The sequence below is a fragment of the Anolis sagrei genome, chromosome X (genome assembly GCF_037176765.1).
Source record: "Anolis sagrei isolate rAnoSag1 chromosome X, rAnoSag1.mat, whole genome shotgun sequence".
Classification (NCBI taxonomy): domain Eukaryota; kingdom Metazoa; phylum Chordata; class Lepidosauria; order Squamata; family Dactyloidae; genus Anolis; species Anolis sagrei.
Window position 1 is genome coordinate 95,473,471 of NC_090034.1, and position 25,930 is coordinate 95,499,400.

A 25,930-nucleotide genomic window follows, 5' to 3' on the forward strand; every position below is an offset into this window, starting at 1 on the left:
ACAAAGAGTCACACTATTTTTTAAAAGAAAATTCTCCCCATCCCCTGAATCATCCCAAGGCATTGGAATGCCTTGTTTGCAGGGCTGGCAGGCTGGACCAGATCTGTTCAACTGACTGGCTGCATGCCCTCATGCAACCTCTCTCTCCAGCCAGACCTTCGCTTTCCCCAAGCTAATAAGTATACAAGATGAATGCAGCATTCAGGGAAGCAGAAGCCAGAGGAAATGGGCTAATCGCAGGCAGGAATCAATCAGAATTAGGTATGTTTGGAGTATGCTGCCATTAAAAGCCCACATGGTCAAGCAAGGAAGCAGAGAGCGAGAAATTGGCATTGAAAGAGAGGGAGAGGAAGGGAGGGAGAGAGAAAAGCCAGCTTGTTCACCTCAAGTAGCCCCAGAAGAAATCCTTCTTTCCAGGCTCTGTCAAAAAAAGGATGGAAGAACCAGTAAACATCTAATCACCCCATTTGACAGACACGGCACTGATTATGATTAATCCTTTGCCATCCCACTTTTCAGCAGCTTTTAAAATGCCCCAAATTCATTCTCTTCTGCCACCTTGCCCCATTGTACAAACTGAGGATCTTACGACAATTGCTGCAAAGCACAGAAGTAATTTTGCTGGTGCTAACTGCCATCAAGTCAATTTTGACTCATTGCAACCCTAAAAATGTCAGACCTCTAAGGCTGGATCTACACTCTCATATAATACAAATTATCAAAGCAGATAATCCACATTATATTAGTCTATATTACCATATAATCCAGTTCAAGCAGATAATCTGAATTTTCCATGGCAGTGTAGATGGGGTGGAAGGCCTTTCTAAACTGCCGTATAATACAGATTATCACAGCAAATAATCCACATTATCTGCTTTGAACTGGATTGCATGTCTACGCTGCCATATAATCCCGTTCAAAGAAGAGCATCTAGATTTTATATGGCAGCATAGAAGGGGTCTCAGGGGCCTTCTTCACTATGATATAATCCAGTTTATAAAAAAGATAATCCAAATTATCAAATTAGATAATCCAGATTATCAAAGCAAATAATCCAGACTATCTGTTTAGAACTGGATTATCTGAGTCTACACTGCCATGCAATCCAGTTCAAAGCAGATAATCTGGATTTTATATAGCAGTGTAGAAGGGGCCTTAGGGGCCTACTTCACGGATATAATCCAGATTATCGAATCAGATAATCCAGATTATCAAAGCAGATTATCCAGATTATTTGTTTTGAACTGGATTATCTAAGTCGACACTGCCATGTAATCCAGTTCAAAGCAGATAATCTGGATTTTATATGGCAGTGTAGAAGAAGCCTAAATCTCTCTGTTCTTAACAACCCTGTTCAACCCTGTTGCAGACTCTGGGCAACTGGAGCTTCCTTGATGTCATCTATCCATCTGTAATGCAGTCTTCTTTTCCTACCGACTTCTGTCTTTACTAACATTATTGTCTTTTCCAGTGAGTCATGTCTTTTTATGATAGCTCAAGAGTACAATCCACTCAGTTTAGTCATCTTGGCATTTGCACTCAGTTAATTGAGGAGGAGAGAGAAGAGGGTGAAGAATCTTGCCTTTCCCAGATGGCTCAGGTAAAAGTAAACTGCTGTAGCCTCAGGTAGTTTGTACATTTTTCCTCATGCATAACTTCACCACATTCTGATGCTCTTTAGCCACATCGTGTCCCTATTTTCATCTGTGAAATATTGGAGGGCATGAAATGTTCAATTGAAATGGCAAGTAATTGCAGTGCGGGGAAAAAATGGGGACCGAAAGGCAATTTCACGACAAGCTGATGTGAAGTGCTCATATTTGAAGTGCTGGAGGGTATGGACCTTTCAAGATTGGCAAAAAAAAAAAATATCCCAAATCTCAAGCACTTTTTCAGCCTGGCCGAGAAAGCCAAGTCTTCAAAGTCGCAAAAGACAAGGAAGAGATTAAAAGGCAGGAATGTAAACATTTGGGTTGTTTCTAATGCTGCGCTCTCTGGTTTAAGCATTCGTTTTAAGCTTGAAAGAGCAGCATTAACATATTCAGGTTCAGAGCTTTTTGCATGACGGGTTTCTAAACTAGGCAGGAAAGCAAACAAACAGAGCCCAGGAAGAAGGCAGGACTGGCAAGGTGGCACTGAGCCCAATGTATCATTCAGGTGGAAAAAAGTTATCCTGCGAACTATAGGGCATCTTTTGCAAACAAGCAATGGGCCCATAGGGACCAATGAAATATGTGGAAGAGGGGAAGAAAGCAATTATGTGTATCTCTCTGGGATGGGTTGCATCCATTTCTTGCCAATTGGAGCATAATACAAGGACACAGTGGGAAAATGGCAACTACACGGGTCAGCTGTATATCAATCCATCCTTCATATAAGATGCAAAGTATGTCTATATATCAGTTGCTGAACACACAAGACAGAAGTCGTTCCTCTCATGTCAAAACTGTAGAATTCTCCATTACAAGACACACGACACACATTACAAGGCAGTATCTACACTGCAGGATTATAGCAGTTCAACACCCCATCAATACTCAACGCAACAGAATTCTGGGATTTGTAGTTTTATAAGATAGTTATCCTTCTCTGTCAGAGAGTTCTAGTGCAGTGGTTCTCAACCTTCATGCTGTGGCGACCTCTTAATGTAGTTCCTCATATTGTGGTAACCCCCAACCATAAAATTATTTTCATTGCTACTTCATAACTGTAATTTTGCTACTGTTATGAATCATAATGTAAATATCAGATACGCAAGATGTATTTTCATTCACTGGACCAAATTTGGCACGAACACCCAATATACCCAAATCTGAATGCTGGCGGGATTGATTTTGCAATTTTGGAGTTGTAGTTGCAGGGATTTATAGTTCACCTACAATCAAAGAGTGTTGTGAACTTCACCAACAATGGAATTGAACCAAACTTGGCACACAGAACTCCCATAACCAACAGAAAATACGGGAAAGGTTTGATGGGCATTGACCTTGAGTTTTGGAGTTGTAGTTCACCTACATCCAGAGAGCACCGTAGACTCAAACAATGATGGATCTGGACTAAAGTTAGCACAAATACTCAATATACCCAAATATGAACACTAGTGGAGTTTAGGGAAAATAGACCTTGACATTTGGGAGTTGTAGTTGCTCCCAAATGTCAAGGTCTTTATAGTTCACCTACAATCAAAGAGCATTCTGAACCCCACCGACAGAATTGGGCCAAACTTCCCACACAGAAGCCCCATGCATGCCTTGAAGGACTAGCTGATGTGAGCCTCCCTCCAGCCTCACATGCTCTCTCTTGCTTGAACTTGTGTGCCATACTGCCATGCACGCTCCCCTTCCCACTTGGAGTCTCAGAAACAGCACTCCCTTTCCTGAGAGGCCCGCCAATCACAGGACTTTTGGTGGGAGGATTCATCATCTGTTTCCAAAAAGGAAGAGAAGGGCATCCTTCATTGCCAAAGGGATTCCTAAAACCATCAGAAATATATGTTTTCTTATGGTCTTTGGTGACCCCTCTGAAACCCCTCTTGTGACCCCCCCCCCAGTGGTCCAGATCCCTAGGTTGAGAAACACTGCTCTAGTGCCACAACGGACTACAAAGCCCACAGTCCCATAGGATGGACCCACGGCAGTTAAAGTGCTGTCAATTCTGTAGTGTGGATGGTCTTGTGGTGATGGACAACAACTAGAATAGCTTTAACAGTGGAGAAGAATAATTCAGGGAAGATAAACCTTTCAATCTCTTCTAGTTATGATGGCCATATGTTATCTCCAGGATCACAGATAGCCTGATCCTATAATCAAATGCCGGGGAACCTAAGATGGCAGATGCACTGTTAGTAGAGTTCTCGATGGAAACTCAGCTTTGCTTCTATGAAGAGAGAAGTCTGGCCTTATGAAGCCAGTTTTTGCCCATTCTAGTTCTGGGATTCTTTTGAAAGATAGATGCCTCTGTTTCCCTTGGAAGCAATTGGGAATATATCCTCCGTGAGATAAATGGTTGAAGGATTTTTATCTTAGGTAAGGATGTATTCTCAGTCATTTCCAGGCCCAGCAGAATGCTGGTCCTTCCCTTCACCTTGACTCAAGCTGGGACGCACAGAGAAGTGGCAATTAACTCAGTTTAAATGAATACGCCAGGCCAAGGAACACGGCACAGTGTCCAAGAGATAACAAGCATGGTTAATGAGCAATGTCAAGGTGGCTGTTGGAAAAAGAAAATGAAAGATCCTTTCAGAAAACAGGAGCATTGCCCAAGAAGGAGAACCAAAGAAAGGGACATAAACTTGAACAAAAAGAAATGCAAAGAGGCATTTGGATGCTAAAAGAGCTTTTGAACAGCACCACATTAAAACCCAAAGAAGGGTCATTCATCACAGAGTGCAGAATTAAACTTTGCTATTTGCTTATCACCCGATCGGGTGGCAGCTATAAACATGGAAGGTGACAAAAAGGAGGAGATTATAAGTGGCTACTTGTCACTATAACTCTGTATTGGCTAGCATCCTGCTTGTGACATTTGTAGGCATAATGCATAATCATTTTGTTGCTGGAAGAGACAAAGACTGCCAGGCATTATCCAGTTATATTACTACAGCCAGAAATAACAATATCATCTTCTCTGACAATGATTCCCAAATTTTGTTTCTTGAGATGTTTTGGACTTCAACTCACAGAAGACCTAACCTGTAGGCTTGTGCAATCTGGGTAAACCTTGACCCGTTTCAGTGTCCTGGCTTTCAGTGGGGGACCCCAATCCATTTTTTGGGAGCCTCCCAAATTTGGGAGGGCAAACATCATCTTCTCTGACAATGATTCCCAAATTTTGTTCCTCGAGATGTTTTGGACTTCAACTCGCAGAAGACCTAACCTATAGGCTTGTGCAGGCAGAGTAAACCTTGACCCATTTCAGTGTCCCGGCTTTCGGTGGGGGACCCCGATCCATTTTTTGGGAGCCTCTTGAATTTGTGAGGGTAGATATCTATTTTTTGCTCTGGGTTGTTGAAAGATCAATTTTCTATCAGCCCATTATGGGGGGGGGGCTTCCCAGGCTCCCCTTACCATCATTAAGCATTTAAGCTTTTTTGTATTCTAGAGGAGAGGTGCTGCAGATGGGTGCCCATGCTTTCTCTCCTGGGCTTGCTCGCCACACACATTCATTCCAAAGCATTTAAAGGAGGGTCCCGCCTAGCTTCGCGAGGGCCCCACCTGTCTTTGCGATCACATCTTCCTCTGTGAACCGGCTCAAACTTTAAGATCTTCTGGGGAGGCCCTCCTTTTGCTCCTAAGCACGGTTGATGGGGATGAGAGAGAGGGCCTTCTCGGTGATGGCCCCCTGCCTCTGGAATACCCTTCCTAGAGAAATAAGACAGGCCCCATCCCTCCCCTCCTTTAGTAAGAGCCCGAAGACCTGGTAGTTTAAACAAGCCTTTGAAAATGACTAGTTCCAGCTCAGCCCCAGATACTGTGGAATATGGCCATATCTTTTTCTACCAATTACCCAGGTTACTTTCTTCTGTTAGGCCCCGAAAATGAACAACCATAGACTCTACCTAATTTCCTGGGGCCTCTAAAACTGCACTAGGCTCAGCCCGGCCTTTTAAATTGCCTTGAACAGGCAGAATTATTTTAAATATGTATGTGCTATTGTGATTTTAATGCTTATATTGTCTTGTTAATTTTATGTTTATGCTGTTTTCTTTGTATGTATTGATGATGTTACTTGGAAACTGCTCTGAGTCCCCTCGGGGAGATAGAGCGGTATATAAATAAAGTTTTGTTGTTGTTGTTGTTGTTGTTGAGGTAAGTTCTTAAAGCTGTTTCTTACTCTAGAGGAGAGGAACTCAGCTGCAGGCAGGCACACGCTTTAAGGAGGCTTCTTGTTCTTAAAGCTGTCTGCTCTAGAGGCGAGGTGCTGTAGGCAGGTGCTCGTGTGCTTTCTTTCCAAGGCCTGCACCACGCCAGCAGCCACACACAGTCTTTCCAAGGCATTTAAAGGAGGCAGGTTCTTGAAGCTTGTTTCTTACTCTAGAGGAGAGGCACTTGGCTGCAGGCAGGCACACACTTTAAGGAGGGTTCTTGTTCTTGAAGCTGTCTACTCTAGAGGAGTGGTGCTGCAGGCAGGCGCACGCATACTTTCTCTCCCAGGTCTGCTCTACACCAGTAGCCATGCACTCTTTGCAAGTAGGCTATGTTTGCTGGGGGATTAATAAAAAAGATTAAACTGTGATGGCAAAAAGCAGAGGAGCCAAGATTGGCTCCCGTTTGCTTTCGTGTCGGGTGGGTTTTTGTACCAGGAGGCCCTTACCATTCTGGGCTCCAAAGTACCAAAGATAATGAAGGAAACAAAGGAAGCAGAAGAAACGAATTCCATGTGCAATTCTACTAACTTACTTGACAAATAGCCAGAAATTCTGGGAGCTGAAGTTTAAAATAACTATAGGGCCAAAGCTTGGGAAACAGTGCAAAGGATTTCTAAAGGTGCCCCCGAACTTCCTTAATGCTTTCATCTGTCATGCATGAAGCTGTAGGAATATAACTGGAGCTTTCTTGGCTGCTTGCCAGTCTCCCTTGGCTACTAGATGATTATATCTAGGGATAAGGAATGTAAAGGTAAATTCTCCATGTAAAGAGAAAAATATAGGACTGCCTTCCATCTGGCAGGACTTTATACATTGCTAGATCATGCAGGATCTGTTATTGTCTCCACTGCCAAAAGTGTGTCCATTGCTTATGTCCTTACTTGGGACTCTATAGGAAATGAGGGTATTACCCTTCCCTGCAAAACATGGTTGAAAATTCTTCCCCACAATGAATATTTTATTCAATATACAGGTTTTCATCCATGAAGAAAATAAGACATTGAAAATCGTTCACACTTAGAAGTCTTCTATTAGCTGTGTTTATTTTCCTTGGTCACTTTTCCTGCCCATTTAATGTGGTTGGGTGAACTATATTGCCAAATTCTGAATGGAAGTTTAAGTTCCTTCAGTGTTGGAAAATGGAAGGGGGGAGGGGGGCTGAAGGTAATAAATCATTGGGGAGGGATAAAATTCTTATTTGGTGCAATGTCCTCTTTTTTCCCCATCCCACTCTTCCTTTGTTACTTCCATATTGAACATTCTCTTGGTATATCTGATCATGTCCTACTGCAATGCATGGGAAGAACAAGCCCTATGAGGAGCGGCTTAAGGAGCTGGGCATGTTTAGGCTGCAGAAGAGAGAAGAGAAGGCTCAGATGAGACATGATTGCCATGTATAAATATGTGAGGGGAATCCATAGGGAGGAGAGAGCAAGCTTCTTTTCCGCTGCCCTGGAGACAAGGATGCGGAAGAATGGTTTCAAACTACAGGAAAGGAGGTTCCACCTGAACATTAGGAAGAACTTCCTGACTGTGAGAGCTGTTCAACAGTGGAACTCTCTGCTTCAGAGTTTGGCAGAGAATCCTTTGGAGGCGTTTAAACATAGTCTTAATGGCCATCTATTGGGGGTGCTTTGCATGTGATTTTCCTGCTTCTTGGCAGGGGGTTGGGCTAGATGGCCCCAGAAGTCTCTTCCAACTCTAGGATTCTATGATTCTCTCCTCTTGCACCATTTTTGGAGGGTCTTTTAGTCTGAACACTCTTCTACCCAAGAGCCCTCCATGGTACCTGACTACCACAATGCATGGAGAGAAAGGAAAAAGACCAGTGGCTATTTCCTGCTGTTTCATGTCCTGCAGGCACTTCAGCAAAGCACATGCCAAGAGGTGGAGAAGGGACCTTTGCCACCTATGGCATGTCCTGAAAAGTGGAAAATGGAAGGGGGTGTAAATCAAAGCACATACTCAAAAGCTCTTTGAAAAAGCCATCAATCCCAAAGGAACCCTCAAGCTTTGCTCTTTATTTCCAACCAGAACTATGGCTGAGATAATTAGGCAAAAGAGAAGAAAGGAAAAGCTGCTGGGAAAGAGGGCCTTCAAAGACTCTCTTTCCCAGCTGAGACAGCATTGGCACATTCAAGGGCAGCCATTCCCTGTAACTGGCTCCTTAAAAAAGACCTATCCAGAAGGTTTGGGGGTATAACTAAATCAGCAAGATAGAAGCTCCCCACTCCAACCTTGGTGCCACCATTTTACTCTCAGAGGTGTAGAAGCAAGTTGCAGCTGCCACAAGACATGAGGCCAGCTTTCTCTCAATCATACAGAAGAGGAGAAATAACCAAGAATCTCATCTTTAGCAAAGTTACAGGGATATTGAAATAGTTAGGATCCGATTAATAGTAGAAAAATGGTAAACAAAAAGGAAGACACTAATATGTTTTCCTTCTGCCTTTAGCACAGATGACAATACATAGGGGAAGGAACTTGTGTTTGATGCTCCTGTTTTAGTAGCAGGCAAAGGATAGGACGTTGTCTGGCACAGCATGTAAAGTTACTTCCTGCTTGCAACCTAACCATCACATGAAACTTTTTTGGACAGCCTTTCTGTGTAAGCAATGTACCTGGATATATGTGCAGTATGGACTACCAAGGAAATTCCTCAGGTGCAAGTATCAGGGAAGAGAGGAGTCTCTTTTATCCCAATTCCCCACTAGCATCCTGTTATGGATACAATGAAGATCCTTTAGTCCACCAAGTGCCTTTATTGTCACTATAAACAGCTTGGCTCTAGTAGAAATGTTGCCCAAATGTGAACACTGGTGGAGTTTGGGGAAAATAGAATTTGACATTTGGGAGTTGTAGTTGCTGGGATTTATAGTTCATCTACAAGAAAAGAGCATTGTGAACCCCAGCAATGAAAGAACTGGGCCAAACTTCCCACACAGAACTCCCATGACGAACAGAAAATACTGTGTTTTCTGATGGTCTTTGGTGCCCCCCTTTGACACTCCCTCACGATCCCCCAGGGGTCCCGACCCCCAGGTTGAGAAATGCTGCTGTAAGCAGTCTAGATGCTTAGCCTTCAGGGCAAAATTCAACACCCTTTGGGAAAAAGCAAAAGTGAATGGAAACTGAGAGGACCTCTCAATGGGATCAAGCCAAAATAGAACACATGGCCCTCTCAATGTGATTAGACTGCAATTCCAATCACCCTCCTCCACCAGCTAGGAATGATGGGAGTCACAATCCAATAATTGGCTATAAGACCACAGTTTGCTGCAAAAAAAATCACATCAAAACCACATGCACAGCATTTCTTATTGTTCATCTTCTTCCAGATCAGCAGCCCTTTCGTACTGAATGGAAGAAATGTCTCCTCCAGTTCTCTCAGTACAAACCCCTCTGGAAAATTCAAGCAGACAGTAATGACCTTTTGCATTTCCTGAAATGCATATTATAAAGTACATTTCCATGTCTACCCTGACAGCGCCATTAGAGGACCTAATAATGTCATCTCCAACACCGCAGGTCCGTCTTCCAACATGATGTATGGCACTATTTGTCGGCAATGCCCAGATGCATTTTACATGGAAATAAACAAGCCAAACATTGCACAAAAGAATAGGTGGACAAAGATCTAACACCATAAAGGGCAACATCAGAAAGAGGACCATGCTTCTACTTTAGGTTTCCACAATATCAATCTTAGCATGTGAAACTAAATTCCATGAACTTCGTGTTGAACAGCAACTTTGTGCAACTGAACACACAACATGAATATTCACCCAAATACCAACCAAAGACCGAGTTCAGCTAAGAGAGAAACATATTGGTCAAGAATTCCCATCCGTCTCTACATATCCATATGTGCAATAATACCACACATGCAAGTGTCAATACAGCACATGGGGGGGGGGGGCTCCAAACCCTTTTGATAAAGGAGCTCACACATATATAAGATATGAACACTCTTCTCTCAGTGTCTCCATTTTTAAAAGAATGTAAAGGTCATATTCCAGCATGAAACAAATGAACAAGAATCCATCAAGAGCTTCCATTTCATCTCCTGTGGCTTGAATAGAGAGCAAGCCTTCATCACATGACATTTGTTAATCAGCTCGTCAATGCAAAGGCATCTGTTCTCCAGCTAATGTCTTTCTGTTCATGGCCAATGTGAAGGGAATTGTCACCACTGGTGGTTTTTGCATCACAGATCCCTGTAATCCCATGGATTACAAGATTTCACCAACACAATCAAGTAGGTATATATTACAGTCTGCCAGCTGAGTCCACATTGCATGTGTCTGATGAAGTAGGCTGCAGTCCACAAAAGCTTTAACCACAGCAAAATACATTCAGCCTTTAAGGTGCACCCAAACTAGTTTTTGTTATAAAATATTTATTGCCTATGTGAAGGAATTAAACCTAGTAAACAACAGCCTGAGTCTACAAGAATTGAGCAGTCCAGAGTTTTTGAAGTCTTCCATTCATAGGTTTGCCATAGTTCAATAATGACGTGGGAACAAGTAATGGGTACCCATATGACCTCATATTTTCCATTATGTTATGTTGTATTGTTTATTTTACTTTATTGGTTTATTTATTTTATTGTGATGTTATTTTGTTGTTTATATTTTATGTTGCTGTAATATATCACTGGGCTTGGCCTCATGTAAGCCGCTCCAAGTCCCCTTTGGGGAGATGGTGGGGTTATAAATGAAGTTTATTTATTTATTTATTTATTAAAGCGGACTCTATTATCCAGCAAGTTACCACAATCTTGCCATAGCTTGTTGCAGTGAAGTCTGGGGTCTGGCAAGGCAATTATCCAAAACACAAGATATCCTTTATACTTTTGGATTGCATCTCTCATCAATCTTAACCAGTGGTTCCCAACCTGTGGTCCATGGACCACCAATGGTCTGCAAGAATTAAAATATGGGCCATGGCCTCGGTGTTACTACACCATTGCAACAAGAGTGACTGGTTTCACGAAACCCTCTTATAGTGCAGGAGCTTATTAAATGCAGTTTTCTGTGGGTGTGCAGATGGTGACTACTGGATGGCATATGTTCTGTACCAGAAACTAGAGCTGATGTAGTCTATCCAATGCAATTTTCTGAATCAGCACCCCAAATGACCAAACTGAATCCAAGATTGACCAAAAACCGATTAATAACCCTTTTGATTCTAATGTTGGAGAATAGTCCCTGGTCAAGTGGACCCTGGTCAAGTGGTCCCTGGTAAAAAAAAAAAAAGGCTGGGAACCACTGGTTTTAACCAAGATAGTGCTCGGCCATGTGGGGAAATTTATTTATTTATTTATTTACTGTATTTGTACACCGCCCTTCTCAGCTTCCAGGTGACTCAGGGTGGTTTACAATGGCAATGATTTCATGCCCCAAAACACCATAAAACATTTAAAAACATTAACACATAATATAAAACCATAACAATAATATTAAAACATAAATCATTTGCATCTCTTAATAAAAAACATTGTCCCATCTAATTGTCCAGTCATTCCAATTCCTATGTCTTTTATATTGAATTTTCAAATGCTTGCTCAAACAACCAAGTTTTGACTCTTTTCCGAAATGTTAAGAGGGAGGGAACCGATATAATGTCCCCAGGAAGGGCATTCCATAGCCGAGGGGCCACCACTGAACAAGCCCTGTCTCTCATCCCCACTAAACATGTTTGTGACACAGGAGGGATTGAGAGCAGGGCCTCCTGGGATTATTTTTAAGTCCTAGCAGGTTCACAAGGGAAGATGCGTTCAGACAGGTAAGTTGGACCAAAACCACTTAGGGCTTTATAGGCTAAAGCCAGCACTTTGAATTGTGCCCGGTAGCAGTGGAGCTGGCACAGAGGGGAGTTGTATGCTCCCGGAGTGTCGCTACTATTATTAATCTTGCTGCTGTCCATTGGACTATTTGAAGCTCCCAGACAGTCTTCAAAGGCAACCCCATGTAGAGCCCATTGCAGTAGTCTATACAGGCTGTAACCAGAGCATGGACTACCGTGGCCAAGTCAGACTTCCCAAGGTATGGGAAGTCTGACATAGGAGAAGCCTTTCACAAGGATGATAAAATATCAAAACATCCAGGCGTCCCTGGGCAACATTCTTGCAGATGCCCAATTCTCTCACACCAGAAGTGACTTGCAGTTTCTCAAGTTACTCCCAACATGAAAAAAACTCCAACATACTCCAATGGTAAAGAGTGTTGTTTGTAGCATCAATCTGACTTTGGTTTACAGAGACCCTATGAATGGGACACCTCCAAGTATCATCAACATTTGTAGGGCTGCCCACCCCAGAATGTGGCAAGGAGGTCCTTCCCCCTAAGCATCTGCTTCAAAAAGTTGAAATTGATTGAGTCTATCCACCTGTGGTGGGCTTTCCACTCTTCCTACTACCTTCAGTGCAAGCATTGCCATTTTTCCTAGTGAGTCATGTTTTCTCAAGCTATGTCTAAAGTACAACAGTCTCAGTTTAGTCATCTTGGTTTCTAGAGAGAATTCAGACTTGATTGGCCCCAGGTTGCATTTGTTTGTTTTTTGGCACTCCAGGATAACTGCAAAACCCTTCACTAGCACCGTATCTCAGATAAGTTCATCTTCTTCCTATTGCATTTCTTCCTTATTGAACTTTCATGATCATACACAGAAATTGGGAATACAATGACATAGATAATCCTATTTTTGGTAATCTGATACTCTGGTACCTTTACACTTGATAATCTAGTCCAGTTACTTCATCATTGTGGAGTGACAAAAGGTGTGATCAAGAACATTTATAAGGATGCCCACCCCAGAATATATCAAGGGGATGCTTCCCCCTAAACATCCGCCCCAGAAGGTCAGCATCTATGGAGTCAGATTGAGGAAGAACCTCTAAGAAGAGTCTGTTCATGCCTCCTCCAGTGAGATAGATCTGGCAAATGGAATGTCCCACACAGCCACATCCCTTTGTTTGGCAATACATATGCAGCAAAACACAACCTACATGTCACCAGCCAGCAGCCCAGGTGAGTCTGATTGGCTGCTCCACATCACCAGAGAATTATATTTGCTCCACAATCCCATCAAGCTACAAAAAGAGATCTGGCAGATTGTACAGGGTCCCCTTCCCTCCAACAGCACTCAGACAAAATTCTTTCTGGCCAAAATGGTGACTAGGGATGATATTATGCCAGTTCTGATTGCTATTTTGGCCAAGAAGGAAGTAGGGATATTCTAAGGGTCTTCCACGAGATGTTACCTTTTAATGTTGTACACCTGGGGATGATTTGGAGGTGAAAATGATATGAAATGAAATAGGGAGGGTGCAGAGGCTTTCGGAGAACTCTGGTGCTTCAGCAGAAGGTTTAGGGGCAAATATAGGTCTTGGATCACATTTTCTTCTTGCTTGTAATAATGGTTCCAAGGCGAGTGGAGCAAGGAATCAATTCTGGTGCTGGATTGAGCTATCCAAGGTGCTGAACCGTATCGCACAAATAGATTCAGCACCAGGACAGCTGCTTCTGAGTCAGCTGTAAAACCTGAACTGAAACAACCATTTAACCAATATCAGAGCTACCTTTCTCCACTGCTGCCAGGATAAGGAAACGGTGTGTGTATAGGGGGTGGGGCACACACACACACAAAGGCCCATAGGCATAGTTGTGTCTGGTTCTGGAGGGTGGTGCTGAAGAGCTAGTGTTGTCTGTAGATGCCTCCCAAGGTCATGTGGCCGGTACAACTATCTTCCTGCTGAAGTGGTACCTATTGATCTACTCAATTTTGCATGTTTTCAAACTGCTAGGTTGGCAGAAGCTGGGGCTAACAGTGGGAGCTCACCCTGCCCCCCCCCCCAGATTTGAACCACCAACCTTTAGGTCAGCAAGTTCATCTCAGCGGTTTAACCTGCTGTGCCACTAGGGACTCCTACAAAGACCCATAGAGGATGTAAAATCTGCATCTATAGTTCCTTCAAGATTCAGAGGAGCAAGAAACCTAATCCTGCAACTTAAAATGAATCCCTGAGGCAGAGAATGAAAAAAACACATCTTGATACAGGGCAGAAAAGATGCCAGCATTCCTCTGGCAAAGCCAAGCCAGGTATGTCAGACGGGAAAGGAGGAAGAAGAGGAAGAGGAGGAGGACAGGCTTCATTTAAAGGGTAGTCTATGGAAGAGGGGGGGAAGGGGGATGGCTCTTTGGCTCCTCCTGGTGGCAGGCTGGCAACTCCAACTTTGGCAGCCTCCAGAAGCAAACCGGGTGGGGGGAGTGGCACCTGGCTGGGATGGCATTTTGGCAGCTTTGTAACCCCAGAGATTCCACATTCCTTTCCTTCTTTGGCTGTAAGAAAGATGATTCCGTGGGGCAGTGAAGGCCCAATGGGTTCAACAGAAGAGCAGGCTGCTGCTCCACTTCTTTTCCCCACCCCAGACTCCGAAATGGGTTTGTAGAATGGCCAGTGATGGCCAGGCACCACTGGCATCCCATCTCCAGGGTACAGCCCCAGAACCACCAAAAGAAACCCCATTTTGGCCTCCTAAAGTCTCCAGAGGTCTCGAGGTGACCTTTCCAGGCTTTTGCTTCCTATAAGCAAACGGCAGGAGAGCCAGGAAGGGTTCAGCACCTCCAACGTGGACAGCGACCATTGCCTTTCTAGCAGGACTGGCACTGGAGGATTTCCTGGAGGGACTTGAAGGGTTTCAAGACCCTCGTTTTCCGAGCAAGACGCCCTCTTTGCCGGGGTCTGAAAGGCAAGGTCCAGGGACAGCCCCAACCCCAACCCTCCCATGCCTCATCCCAAAAGCAAGGCGACCTCTTAAAGCAAACTCCCTTCCCTGGAGGGACCCCCAAAAGAGCAAACTGCTCTCCTTGCAAGAACAGATTCGTCTCATCGCTGCCATCACGGGTTGGCTCCAATTGGATGCCCCGGGGCGAAGAGAGGGCGGGGGCGGGGGTCTTCAAGCCCTTTTGCCGGCAATGACAGTGCAGTTTGGGAGGGGGCAACGTTTACAAGCCCTCCATCTCCCCCCCCCCTTTCCTTTCCCTTTCCAAACGCGGCATCATCTTAACCCCAACTCCCCGACAATTCGCCCAATTCGCACCTTCCCTCCCTCTCTCGGTTTTACCTGCTCCGATGGCCGAACAGACAAATCCGGGGGGGTCGGCGGATGAGGAGGAAGGTCTGGCCATGCGCCCGAAGCGGTGCTATGTTGGCTGGGGAAGAAATGGATAGGGAGGGGGGTTGTCTCCCTTTGCCTCCTCGCCGGCTTTGCAGTGCGCACCAGCCAGCCAGCCAGTCAAGCGGCCGGCTCTTCTCCCATGCCAGGCTCCACCCGCTCTTCTGGCCTGCCTTTCTACCCCGGGAGGGGGGCAGAGGGGTGGGGGGGGGGGGCGGCAGCGTTGGCGTCCTCCCCCGGCCTCCGCTCTTTTCCCCGGCCTCTGTCCCGCTTCTCCCCCGGCGGCTGGCAGAACCGAGCAAGCGCCGTCGCCGCACATGCCCACTGGGGGAGCCCCACGCCCAGCCCTCGGCCCCCTCCCGCGGATAAAGGAGGAGGGGGACCAGTAGGACTTGGGGAGACCACTCTGTCCCCTGTCCTCCCCCTTGACTACCTTCTGTCCTCTTTGGGAGACCCGAAGCCCCCTCTCTCTTCAATTATATAGGGAGCATGTGGGTCATTTCATCAGGAAACCATTATAAAGAACAAAATCTGGCTACCAGTATTAAAAAAACCCCTCTAAAATCAGACAGTAGATCAGGAACAGCACTCAGAAAACAGAGGAATTGTTTCCGGGAACATGAAACAATCAAGGCCAGCTAACACCTCCCAACAAAGGATTCCCCCAGGCAGAAATGTTTGTGAATTATCTTGGGATACAGAATTATCTTGGGGTGAATTATCTTGGGGTACAGAAATAATTCATGGTGGCTAGAGGCATGTGCTAGAGTCATGTGGCTGAGCTGCTGAGCTTGTTGACAGAAAAGTCGCAGGTTCGAATCCAGGGAGCAGCGTGACCTTCCGCTGTCAGCCCCAGCTTCCGTCAACCTAGCAGTTCGAAAACATGCAAATGTGAGTAGATCAATAGGTACCGCTCCGGCGGGAAGTTAACGGTGCTCCATGCAGTCATGCCAGCCACATGACCTTGGAGGTGTCTATGGACAATTCCAGCTCTTTAGCTTAGAAATGGAGATGAGCACCACACCTCAGAGTCGGACACAACTGGACTTCATGTCAGGGGAAAACCTTTACCTTTAACCTAGAGTCATCTTGCTACTAGGGGGTTACAACAGGCTTTTTCTAAGTAACAGGGAGGACCAGAACCTTTTCTGTTACATCTGCCACAAGTTAATTGGGTGTGTTACCTGTTTCAGCATGTAACAAGGCATTACGTTTGAAAGCTTTGAGCTTTGCATTTTGACTTAGCTTGATGGCTCATTTTGAGCCGAAGAAACCTTTGGCTGTTGCTGGGAGGTTCGAATCCGGGGAGCGGCGTGACCTTCCGCTGTCAGCCCCAGCTTCTGTCAACCTAGCAGTTCGAAAACATGCAAATGTGAGTAGATCAATAGGTACCGCTCCGGCGGTACGCAGCATCCTAAAGCTGAACAGTGATGCAGTTTGGAGTGCCAAGGAAACTGCTTGTTTATGGCAAGATAAGGACATTCTACTGATAACTAAGTAGGGAGACTGTATTATTTTGCTATAGGTTTGCATATTTACTTTATCTATTATTTATTTACAGCATTTCTACCCCACTCTTCTCACCCCTGCAGGGGGACTCAGAGCAGCTAACAATGGCAATGATTCGATACCGCAATAATTACAATTATAAAAGCAAAATAAAATCATACAATATAATACATCAAAACAACATTAGTTATCCAATTATAAAGGCTTTTACATTATAACAATGGTCTGGTCCAATTCACTGTTCAGGTGCCGTTATATCCATTAGCCAAAAGCCTGGTTCCACAACCACGTCTTCAGTTTTCTTCTGAAAGAAAGGAGGGAGGATGCCAATCTAATTTCACTGGGGAGTGAATTCCACAGGCAGAGGTTACCACCGAAAACGCCCTGTCCCTCGTCCCCACCAGCCGCATTTGCGAAGCTGGTTGGACTGAGAGCAGGATCTCCCTGGCAGACTTTAGACTACGAGGTGAAACGTAGAGAGAGATATGTCAGACAAGTAAGTCGTATAGGGCATATTATCGTGTAAAGAAGAAGACACACCAGATATATTTTTTGTTGTATATTGGTGAGAACAATTATTCTGCTTTGTTTTGCATTTTTGATCTACAGTGAATAGAACTATATTTTTGTTTCTACTTAAAGCAACAGACTCCTGTGTATTTTTTGAGTTTTTATCACTCTGAGAGTAAAAGTGGCTGAGACATACTGCAGACTACTAACACTTCTCTGATAAGTCAATATTGTCTCCCTTGGTCTGTAACATAATCACATGTTTACCGTTCATTACACCAAATCTGGCAAAGGAGCCAATCTTTGGCTGGCACAATGGGTTAAACTGTTGAATCTGCTGACCTAAAGGTTAGCAGTTCAAAGCCACAGGTTGGGGTGAGTGTTAGGTTGGGTGTTAGCCCTAGCTCTTGCTAACCTAGCAGTTCAAAAACATGCAAATATGAGTAGTCCAGGTACTGTACCTACAGCATGAATGGTAATCACACGTTTACCATTCATTATGTTAAATCTGGCAAAGGACTCAATCCTTGTAAGAGTCACAGTGGCGCAACAGGTTAAACTGTTGAATCTGCTGACCTAAAAGTCGGCGGTTAGAAGCCGTGGGTTGGGTGAGCTCCCTCTGTTAGCCCTAGCTCCTATCAACCTAGCAGTTCAAAAACATGCACATGTGAATGATCAATAGGTACCACTTCAGTGGTAAGCTAATAAAGGTTCCCATGCAGTTCTTTGGCTTGGAAATAGAAAAAGAGCGCCTCCCCATGGCCAGAATTGAGCACCGCCTCCAGAAACCGGAGATGAAAGGAGAAACATTAACCTTTGTTCTGTGTATTGGTGTCATTGTTATTTTACTGCATTAAAGGCATTAATTAATTAATTAGGCACCCCTGGTGGCACAATGGGTTAAACCCTTGTGCCGGCAGGACTGAAGACCGACAGATCAGAGGTTCGAATCCGCAGAGTGGGGTGAGCTCCTGTCCGTCAGCTCCAGCTTCTCATGCAAAAACATGAGAGAAGCCTCCCACAGGATGGTAAAACATTTGGTGTCCCCTGGGCAACGTCCTTTCAGATAGCCAATTCTCTCACACCAGAAGCAACTTGCAGTTTCTCAAATCACTCCTGACACGAAAAAGAAAAAATTAAAGGGATTGAATGTTTGCCTATCTGTGTATGTTGTAATCGACCCTGAGTCCCCTCGGGAAGATAGAGTGGAATATAAATAAAGTATATTATTATTATTATTATTATTATTATTATTATTATTATTATCTTTTGTCCTTTCTCTTTCGATGATGCCTATATCCCCCCCCCCCCCAATTTTATTTAAGGGAATAACTTTTAAAACAGAAACAATTCAGAAAAGTAATGGCTGCCTTGGGAATGGACTGATTAATCTCTTTTGAGTTTCACACCAGAGTTTATAGCAGTGGTTCCCAACCTGTGGGTCCCCAGATGTTTTGGCCTTCAACTCCCAGAAATCCTAACAGCTCATAAACTAGCTGGGTTTTCTGGGAGTTGTAGGCCAAAAGACCTCTAGGGACCCACAGGTTGAGAGCCACTACCTTATAGGATCTATTCAAGGTACTCTATTTTCAACCCCAAATAGAGTCAGCTTTTTGGAGAGCCCCTTTAAATTTCAAGCTAAACCTCAGCATGGTCTGGCCAGTGTGACTGAGGCGTCCCCAGACATTATCAAGTAGAAGGCTGAAAAAATGTACTGAAAAAGCTAACTTTAGTGACTTAGCCTCAGCAGAGGGAAGAGGACCATGAGCAAATTATCTCTTGGAGCAGAGTCAAAGAATACAGCAAAACAGCCATAGCTAAAGCAAAGTTGTTGGGTTTTTTTTTCTGCTGCAGACATCTGAAGACTTTGATTCTTGGAACTGGGCCTCTGCAGATAAGAAAGTTAACTGAAAAGGCAAAGGACACAAGTCTGCACACAGGTTAGCATTAGCATCCTCTCCATGTCCCACTATGATGCTCGGATAGATACGCTCTTTAGCAGCAACACTGGCAGAGAACAGAGTGTTGGTTCTCCAAGATTGCTCAGCTGTTGGCTCCAAGAGGCGACTCACACTGGTGACTCACTTGGATGGAGCCTCCAAGGAGCCTCAGGGCTGTGCTGAGCAAGGCTGGATCAGGAATGGTGTAATTGGAGCAATTGCTCCTGGATGCCCAGTGGCAATGGGTCACATGCGGCTGCCAGCCTTGCAAACAAGCATGTGCATGCTTCTTGTAATTTGATGCTGTCAATAGGGAAATCCACCTCAGGGACGAAGAGGATGGGGTGTGACATTCTCTTTCCTCAAGAGAAAGTCACCACATCTGTGGTGGGAGGTGGGATGTTTATGACATTTCTAAGATGCTACATCTCCCATCTGCATACCACTAGTGTGTTAGATGTCCACAGTCACCCACATGCTCACAGTCACCTCTTTTTTTGGACCCAGATGGATGTCATATTGAAGAGGGCTGCTGTGAGTTTTTCAGGCTATATGGCCATGTTCCAGAAGCATTCTCTCCTGACGTTTCACCCACATCTATGAGAGGCATCGTCAGGGGGTGTGAATTCTGTTGGAAACTAGGCAAGTGGGGTTTATATATCTGTGGAATGTCCAGAGTGAGAGAAAGGATTCTTGTCTGCTTGAGGCAAGTATGAATTGGCCACCTTCATTATATTTGAATGACCTTGTAGCTTGTTTTCTGCTGCTTTAGAGACGAAAGTATAGAGCAATAGATTCAAATTGCAGGAAAAGAAATTCCACTTAAACATTAGTAAAGACTTCTTGATGGTAAGAACAGTTCAGCAGTGGAATATGCTGCCTTGGGGTGTGATGAAGTCTCCATCTCTGGAGATTTTTAAGGAGAGGCTGGATGGCAAATGCCATCTGCTGGGAGTGCTATGATTGTGTTCTTGTATGGCAGGCGGTTGGACTGGATGGCCCTTGGGGTCTTTTCCTATTATGTAAGTTTATTATTCTAAGGGGTGGAGTTAAAAGCTGTTTCATTTTGTGAAATTGCACAAGGACCCACCACTACTGTAAGCCATGATTTGGTCTGGACTTAGCTTTGGCACCGACCAAGAAACTGCCTGAGTCTCCTTTTGGAGAGAAAAAGTGGGATATACACACAATAACAACAACAACAACAACAACAACAGCAACAACAACAACAACAACAAGAATGCCTGACCAGGAGAGAGAGAGGAAGCAGTGAAAGCAAATATCCTAGATCAAAATACCCAACTTATGAAACATCGATAGTGCATCTGTGTTGCAGAATTCATGCAGTTTGACACCACTTTAACTATCATGGCCCAATGTTATGGAAAACTGACAGTTGTAGTTTTGCAAGGCCTTTATTTTTTTTCTGACAAAGGGGGCTGTTTTATCAACAAATTACAGCTCCCAGGTTTCCATAACATTAAGCCCTGGCACTTAAGCTAGCGACGAACTGTAATAATTCTAGATATTAGAGTCCTTGTGGATAATAAGTTAGTCATGAGTCATCAATAGCATGTCGCTGCTTAAAAAGCTAATGGGATTTTGGCCTGCATAAAAGGAGTATAGTGTTTAGATCCAAGGAAGACATACTACCCCTCTGTTCTGCCTCTTCTTTGGAGGCTTTTAAACAGAGGCTGAATGGCCATCTGTCAGGGATGACCAATGTCGGGGAAGCTTTGAATGCGATTTTCCTGCTTCTTGACAGAGGGTTGAACTAGATGTCCACAAGATCTTTTCCAACTCTATGATTCTATGATTTTATGTCCCATAGAATCTTAGAATTCCTGTCTCTGACTCCACAGGGTCCCATTGTGTCCCTGGTGGTGCTTTCACTTGTGGCATACTCTGGAGGCATCTTGTTTTCATCACTCTACAGAGGGACCATCATGCAAGATCTCCCTTTGGTCTTGCTCTTTCTCTCCCAGGCTCATCATGCACATTTTCCGCACTCAAAGTAGTCTGTGCTGAATGTTGAAAAGAAATGGCAGCATGTGATGAAAATGCTTCTCATACCGTTTTGAAAATGACTTGAATAGGAAGGTCAGTATTGTCTGCATCTTAGTTTGTGTTCACGCATATGTTATAGAACAGGCTGGATTAAGCCATTGGGGTCCTGAAGCAATTCCAAATGCAAGACAATTGTTTTGTGCACTTCTATAAGCTAGGCATGCTGTCATGGAAACCGGGTAGATAAATATACAAATACTAAATAAGCTGGAACATGCAGTTGTCCTGTGTCTTCAAGTAATTTCTGACGAATGGCAATGATAAGGCAAATCTATCACAGGGTTTCCTTAGCAAAGTTTGCTCAGAGGGGGTTTAACAGGGATTTTCTCTGTGGCTGAGAGAGTGTGACTTGCCCAACATCATACAATGGGTTTCCCAGGCCAAGCAGGCATTTAAACTTTGGTCTCCCAGAGACTTAGCCCAGAATTCAAACTGCTATGCCATGCTGTCAAAGTACAAAAGTTGGCACCAAAAAGATATTGATATATGAACTGATTTTCAGCTCTGTGACTTCAAGGAAACTAACTACCCGAACCATGCATTTTTATCTAGTTACTCCCATGACACACAAAATCTTGGTGACCGTGGTAAAGTTGAAGTCAATAGAAAAAAGGGGAAGATGGCATTATGGATGCATTGAATCAGGTGAAAAGCCACAGACTGAACTTGAAAGATGTAATAATGGGGTCTTTTTGGAGGTCTCTCATTCAAAGGATAGGCATAAATTGAAGCGGAACTGACAGCACATAACAGCAATAACAAAACAGAAACACTTAGAGATTCAGGAAATGAATGTGGAGGAAGAGAGAGCAAATACTCTTTCTATCCACAACAGGTTGAGCATCACTTATTCAGAATTTTAAAATCTAGGATACTCCAAAATCCAGCATTGACCACATGGCAAGCTGAGATAGTGACACCTTTGCTTTTTGATGGTTCAATGTCATAGAATCATAGAACGCCTATTACAATGCAACCTGAGCCCTGCCATATGCACAATGGAGGACCTCCTTATAGTAACACCAGATGCACTCCAAGTGGCCAGCTACTGGTCAAAGGACATTTAATATAATGCCAAGTTTGCTTGTTTGTTTTTTAAATGCTAATGTATTTAAAAAACAACTGTACCCTTGGTTTGGTCCTGATACGATAAATGAAAGAAATAGAATCCTAGAGTTGAAAGAGACCTCGTCGGTCATCCAGCCCAACCCCCCACCAAGAAGCAGGAAAATCACATTCAAAGCACCCCTGACAGGTGACCATCCAGCCTCTGCTTAAAAGTCTCCAAAGAAGGAGCTTCCACCACACTCCGGGGCAGAGGGTTCCACTGTTTGTTTGTTTATTTATTTATTTATTTATTTATTTGCAGCTTTTATATTCTGCCCTTCTCACCCCGCAGGGGACTCAGGGCGGATTACAGTGTACACATATATGGCAAACATTCAATGCCAATTTTTGACATACAAACATATACAGACATACACAGAGGCTATTCAACCTTTTCTTGGCCACCAGGGGAGCTGTCGCTTTCATCGTCCATCTGCAACGCTGATGTTGACGCTGCTGATGTTGAACAGCTCTCACTGTTAGGAAGTTCTTCCCAATGTTCAGGTGGAATCTCCTTTTCTGTAATTTGAAGCCAATGTTCCATTGTGTCCCAGTCTCCAGGGCAGCAGAAAACAAGCTTGCTCCCTCCTCCCTATGACTTCCCCTCACATATTTATCCATGGCCCTCATCATGTCTTCTCTCAGCCTTCTCTTCTGCAGGCTAAACATGCCCGGCTCTTTGAGCCACTCCTCGTAGGGCTTGTTGTCCAGACCCTTGATAATTTTAGTCATTCTCCTCTGGACACATTCCAGGATTGTCAACATCCCCCTTCAATTGCTATGCGCAGAATTGGACACAGTGTGATTCCAGGTGTGGTCTGACCAAGGGAGAATAGAGGGGTAGAATGACTTCCCTGGATCTAGACACTAGACTCCTATTTATGCAGGCCAAAATCCCATTGGCCTTTTTAGCCACTGCATCACAAGGACTCCAAGAATGATATTATTGGAAGAGACCTAATGGGCCATCCAGTCCAACCCCCTACCAAGAAGCAGGAAAATTGCATTCAAAGCACCCCTGACAGATGGCCATCCAGCCTCTGTTTAAAAGCCCCCAAAGAAGGAGCCTCTACCACACTCCGGGGCAGAGAGTTCCACTGCTGAACAGCTCTCACAGACAGGAGGTTCTTCCTAATGTTCAGGTGGAATCTCCTTCTTTGTAGTTTGAAGCCATTGTTCCACATCCTAGTCTCCAGGGCAGCAGAAAGCAAGCTTGCTCCCACCTCCCTATGACTTCCTCTCACATATTTATACATGGCTATCATGTCTCCTATCAGCCTTCTCTTCTTCAGGCTAAACATGCCAAGCTCTTTAAGCCGCTCCTCATAGGGCTTGTTCTCCAGACCCTTGATCATTTTAGTCGCCCTCCTCTGGACACATTCCAGCTTGTCAATATCTCTCTTCAATTGTGGTGCCCAGAACTGGACACAGTATTCCAGGTGTGGTCTAACCAAGGCAGAATAAAGGGGTAGCATGACTTCCCTAGATCTAGACACTATACTCCTATTGATAAAGCTACAACTCTCTTTTTTGTGTCAGGAGTGACTTAAGAAACTGCAAGCATTGAGCCATGACAGCTGAAGTGTTGTTGTTTTTTGTCGTGTCAGTAGCGATTTGAGAAACTGCAAGTCACTTCTGGTGTGAGAGAATTGGCCGTCTGCAAGGACGTTGCCCAGGGGATGCCCAGATGATTTGATGTTTTATCATCCTTGTGGGAGGCTTCTCTCATGTCCCTGCATGAGGAGCTGGAGCTGATAGAGGGAGCTCATCCGCCTCTCCCCGGATTCGAACCTGCAAGCTGTCAGTCTTCAGTCCTGCCGGCACAGAGGTTTAACCCACTGCGGCACCGGGGGCTCTAGCTGAAGTGGTGTCAAAATGCATTAAATCTATAGTGTAGATGCACCCCCTGCTGGCAGCATTAGTGTTTGCTGTTGAGTGGGTCACAAGACACCTTTGCTTCACTTTCTTTCTCAGCATCTCCTCCTCCCCTCTTCTCATTTTTGGGAGTTCTGGCTGGAGGTGCCATTGGTGCCAGTTATTTTGGAAAGCTGTCAACAGCTACATCTCTTAACAAACTCATTTGTCACCCAAAGGCACCATTACATGTGTGACAGGCCAAGCAATGTGTTTGGTTTTTCTTGACTCTTTGAAACCAGCAGTGCAGTCCTGCCCCAGTGAGCCCCAGAGAAACTTGGCATCTGTGGACTTTGTCGCCGTCTCATCCGTCTGTTCTTAACAATGGCAGGCAAACTAAGTGCTCCGAGTGAGCTGCGCTACCCCCTGCCAATGCTTGTTTGATGTTCTGGAAATTTGTGTATGGTAAATACTAATCCTGCTTTGCTCGAGGCTTACCCGGAGCTGCGCAGAAAACGCACTGCTGTCAACCATGTGCAGATTGGTGGGGGCCTGCTATTAGGCACAGAAACGCTGGTTAAACACTGGTTCTTCTGTCAAGGATCTGACAGGAGACGTGCGGGATAAGGCCCGGCCGAAAGGAATCTGGGCCAGCGGATGTGGCCACCTGGCTGTCTTGAGCAGGAGCCGGCTGCCTAGCAACAACCTGAGAAGAGACGAAGGGAGAAAGACATCTCCCTCCCTCTGCAGAGCCCAGGCAAGAAGGGCAGACGTGATATTGACAGATAGCTGAAAGGAGAGATTGAGGCGGAAGATAGTTTGTGGGAGGGGGACTGCAGGTACAGGTCCATGCTGTGTGTATACTATCCTCTCTGGTCAAAATACACAAACCCAACTGTGTTCCTGTGGCATCCATAGGGGCCTCCCCAAGGAGTCAACACCAGGAAGCAAAGATGAGAAGATCCTTCAAGAACTTCTCCTCCTCCTTCCACAGTTCCACTTCAACACATATGATCCTGTTCACCTCTCAGATGGAAACAAGAGAAGGCACCCTGGAGGGATCTATGCACATCCACTTGGGTTTCTTCAAAGTTAGGTTAGTGGTTCACAGGCATCAACTCCTTCATGTCTTCAGGGGTTTTATTTTGTTCCTCTTTGTGTTTGAGAGCAATGAAATGAAGATGAGATCCCATCCCTGCATCCTCAGACACTTTGCAGAAGACATCTTTGGATTGCCTCAAACAAGATCTTGTCTGTGTCTCAAGTTTGCAAAATATTCCTTTTATCAGAGATGGAGTATAATTTCCAGTCTCTTCCAGAATCCACAAAAAGCTGAAATAAAGAGAGTGTCTCCACCACTTCATGGGTAGGCAGGCACCTTTGGGATGGCTCAAACAGCAGCTTCACCACATCTTGGTTCTTTTTTGGAAAAAAATCCACAGCATTTGGTTTTAACTTGTGGAGGCAGATGGAGCTTTTGACGGGGGACGTTGTGTTCCTATCGTATTATGCTTTAAATATGTTATTTAAACTGTTTGTGACTTGTGCCTTTTTAATGCAGAGCTGTGAGTCAATTGTGTTTGAACTGGGGGTTTTTTAAATTGTACTGAATGGTGAATCAACAAATAGGAAAATCTAATTGATTCAATGATCTATTCTAACCAGAAGATTTAGGGCCAGAACCTCACCATGTCTTATCCAAAGTTTGGTGCATTTTCCTACTTTTTTTTTCTGTGTCAGGAGCGACTTGAGAAACTGCAAGTTGCTTCTGGTGTGAGAGAATTGGCCATCTGCAAGGACATTGCCCAGGGGATGGCCAGATGTTTTGATGTTTTACCATCCTTGTGGGAGGCTTCTCTCATGTCCCTGCATGGGGAGCTTTCCCTTGACATTAAGCC

General features: G+C 44.5%; 1 protein-coding gene across 1 annotated transcript in view; it reads right to left on the bottom strand.

Annotated features, from left to right (window-relative positions):
* The window catches only part of LOC132780158 (leucine-rich repeat and fibronectin type III domain-containing protein 1-like protein), a 151,518-nt gene extending 136,170 nt beyond the window's left edge, over positions 1 to 15,348 (bottom strand). Inside the window, exon 1 of the mRNA XM_067460844.1 lies at positions 14,995 to 15,348. The gene's annotated coding sequence lies outside the window, so the exon portion shown is untranslated. The remainder of the gene's footprint in view (positions 1 to 14,994) is intronic.
* Positions 15,349 to 25,930: the final 10,582 nt, after the last annotated feature.